Source organism: Crinia signifera, unplaced genomic scaffold (assembly GCF_055691185.1).
Source record: "Crinia signifera unplaced genomic scaffold, ASM5569118v1 HAP2_SCAFFOLD_251, whole genome shotgun sequence".
Lineage (NCBI taxonomy): Eukaryota > Metazoa > Chordata > Amphibia > Anura > Myobatrachidae > Crinia > Crinia signifera.
In genome coordinates this window covers 38,668-42,500 of record NW_028142144.1, presented here as the reverse complement: position 1 = coordinate 42,500, position 3,833 = coordinate 38,668, and positions in this window count along the sequence as shown.

Sequence of the window (3,833 nt, the reverse complement as noted above, 5' to 3'; positions counted from 1 at the left end):
GGGGCGCGGGGTGCCACATCGATCGGGGCGGCGGGGAAGCGAGAGAAAGGCCCATCTCAAAACTTCCGTCTTTCCACCGCCTGCTGGCAGAATCCGTCTGCCTCCTATATATCTCCAGGAGGGGTGCTCCGGCGGGTAGCGGCACGCGAGTGGCGCGCGACACTTCAGCGGTACTCGGAGCGACTCTCTCCCGCCCTCCTGGAACCGACCCCCGGCCTCGGAGGGGCAGGTTCGTTCTCATAGAAATGACTTCCACAAACTGCAATATATTTTTCCACCACCCGGGGGCGCCCGCGAGCCGGGAAAAGGAGCCCTCGCCTCTCGGTTCCCTCCTCCGGGCGCGAGGGAGCCGGGGGCCCGCTCTCGGAGAAATCGCGGGGTTTTCCGACTTCGGCCGCCGGGGGGCGCTGCGCCGGGCCGGGGGCGGGTTCGGGCCCGGCCTCCTGGAGCCCAGGCCGGGCTGGGCGATCCCGGGGAGCCCCCGCCGAGCTCCGGGCGTCCCCCGGGGGGAGACGGGCTTCTCGCGGCCCGGGAACAGGCTCCGGGAGAATCCCCCCGTCTTTGTCAGATCCTCATGCCTCCCTATAGATCCGCAGAAAGGGTGCTCCGGCGCGTAGCGGCACGCATTAGACCGCGCGACACACACCCCGGATTTCTCCACTCTTATCCGACCTCCTGGAACTGTGTGCCGGCCGCGGGCCACCCTGTCCGACCTCATAGAAAGGACTTCCAGGCCGGGGTTTCTCGCTCCCACGCGGTCCCCTGGGGCCCCCCGGAGCCCCGGCAGGGCCGTGGGAGGTGGCGGGGGGCCGGGGGCAGCCGCACGCGCCGCGGCGCCCCCGGCAGGCCGCCAGAGGTACTGCAGCCAGGGGGTGAAAACGGAAAAAACCCACGTCTCCGCACCACTCTTCCCGGGGAAGGTAGCCCGGGCCCGGGGGAGGTCGCCCCGTGGTCCGGGGGACTGCGCCCCCCGCTGGTCGGTCGGGGAATTGCATCCAAACAGGCAAAAAAGACTGAAAACGATCCGGAATGCTTCTCCCACTCGAGCCCGGGATTCATGCCCAGGGCTGTGGAAGTGTCCCTGGGCACGTCCGAGCGTCCACCCCCCGGGAAAAAAAAACTTCCAGATTTCCACCCCACGATGCCCGGGGGAGGTAGCCCGGGCCTGGGGGAGGTCACCCCCGGGTCCGGGGGACTGCGCCCCGTGCTGGACACCCGGAGAAATGCATCCAAAAGGAGAAAAAAACACTGAAAACAGTTTGAAATGGTTCACCCACTCTTCCCCGGGATTCATGCCCAGGGCTGTGGAAGTGTCCCTGGGCACTTCCGAGCGTCCACCCCCCGGGAAAAAAAAAATTCCAGATTTCCACCCCACGCTGCCCAGGGAAGGTAGCCCGGGCCCGGGGGAGGCCACCCCCGGGTCCGGGGACCGGCGCCCCCCGCTGGTCGACCGGGGAATTGCATCCGAAAGGTGAAAAAAAGCACTTTGAAAATACTTTGAAATTCCTCACCCACTCGAGCCCAGGATTCATGCCCAGGGCTGTGGAAGTGTCCCTGGGCACGTTCGAAGGTCTTCCCCCCGGGGAAAAAAAGTTCCAGATTTCCAGCCCACGCTACCCAGGGAAGGTAGCCCGGGCCCGGGGGAGGTCACCCCCGGGTCCGGGGCACTGCGTCCCCCGCAGGACAACCGGGGAATAGCGTCCAAAAGGTGAAAAAACACTTTGAAAATAGCTTCAATCGTTCTCCCACTCTTCCCCGGGATTCATGCCCAGGGCTGTGGAAGTGTCCCTGGGTAAGTTCGAGCGTCTTCCCCCCGGGAAAAAAAAACTTCCATATTTCCACCCCACGATGCCCGGGGAAGGTAGCCCGGGCCCGGGGGAGTCCATCCCCGGGTCCGGGGAACTGCGCCTCCCACTGGTCGCCCGGGGAATTGCGTCCAAAAGGTGAAAAAAATACTTTGAAAATACTTTGAAATTGTTCGCCCACTCTTCCCCGGGATTCATGCCCAGGGCTGTGGAAGTGTCCCTGGGCACGTCCGAGCGTCTTCCCCCCCGGGAAAAACAAGTTCCAGATTTTCACCCCACGCTGCCCGGGGGAGGTAGCCCGGGCCTGGGGGAGGTCACCCCCGGGTCCGGGGGACTGCGCCTCGTGCTGGACACCCGGAGAAATGCATCCAAAAGGTGAAAAAAACACTGAAAACAGTTTGAAATGGTTCACCCACTCTTCCCCGGGATTCATGCCCGGGGCTGTGGAAGTGTCCCTGGGCACGTCCGAGCGTCTTCCCCCCGGGAAAAAAAAAACTTCCATATTTCCACCCCACGCTACCCAGGGAAGGTAGCCCGGGCTCGGGGGAGGTCACCCCCGGGTCCGGGGGACTGCGCCCCGTGCTGGACACCCGGAGAAATGCATCCAAAAGGAGAAAAGAACACTGAAAACAGTTTGAAATGGTTCACCCACTCTTCCCCGGGATTCATGCCCAGGGCTGTGGAAGTGTCCCTGGGCACGTCCGAGCGTCTTCCCCCCGGAAAAAAAAAAGTTCCATATTTCCACCCCACGATGCCCGGGGAAGGTAGCCCGGGCCCGGGGGAGTCCATCCCCGGGTCCGGGGAACTGCGCCCCCCGCTGGTCGCCCGGGGAATTGCGTCCAAAAGGTGCAAAAAATACTTTGAAAATAGTTTGAAATCGTTCGCCCACTCTTCCCCGGGATTCATGCCCGGGTCTGTGGAAGTGTCCCTGGGCACGTCCGAGCGTCTTCCCCCCCTGAAAAAAAAAGTTCCATATTTCCACCCCACGATGCCTGGGGAAGGTAGCCCGGGCCCGCGGGAGGTCACCCACGGGTCCGGGGCAATGCGCCCCCCGCAGGACAACCGGGGAAATGCATGCAAAAGGTGAAAAAAACACTTTGAAAATAGTTTCAATCGTTCTCCCACTCTTCCCCGGGATTCATGCCCGGGGCTGTGGAAGTGTCCCTGGGCACGTCCGAGCGTCTTCCCCCCGGGAAAAAAAACTTCCATATTTCCACCCCACGATGCCCGGGGAAGGTAGCCCAGGCCCGGGGGAGGCCACCCCCGGGTCCGGGGAACTGCGCCCCCCGCTGGTCGCCCGGGGAATTGCGTCCAAAAGGTGAAAAAAATACTTTGAAAATACTTTGAAATTCCTTACCCACTCGAGCCCGGGATTCATGCCCAGGGCTGTGGAAGTGTCCCTGGGCACGTCCGAGCGTCTTCCCCCCCCGGGAAAAACAAGTTCCAGATTTTCACCCCACGCTGCCCGGGGGAGGTAGCCCGGGCCTGGGGGAGGTCACCCCCGGGTCCGGGGGACTGCGCCCCGTGCTGGACACCCGGAGAAATGCATCCAAAAGGAGAAAAAAACACTGAAAACAGTTTGAAATGGTTCACCCACTCTTCCCCGGGATTCATGCCCAGGGCTGTGGAAGTGTCCCTGGGCACGTCCGAGCGTCTTCCCCCCGGAAAAAAAAAAGTTCCATATTTCCACCCCACGATGCCCGGGGAAGGTAGCCCGGGCCCGGGGGAGTCCATCCCCGGGTCCGGGGAACTGCGCCCCCCGCTGGTCGCCCGGGGAATTGCGTCCAAAAGGTGCAAAAAATACTTTGAAAATAGTTTGAAATCGTTCGCCCACTCTTCCCCGGGATTCATGCCCGGGTCTGTGGAAGTGTCCCTGGGCACGTCCGAGCGTCTTCCCCCCCTGAAAAAAAAAGTTCCATATTTCCACCCCACGATGCCTGGGGAAGGTAGCCCGGGCCCGCGGGAGGTCACCCACGGGTCCGGGGCAATGCGCCCCCCGCAGGACAACCGGGGAAATGCATGCAAAAG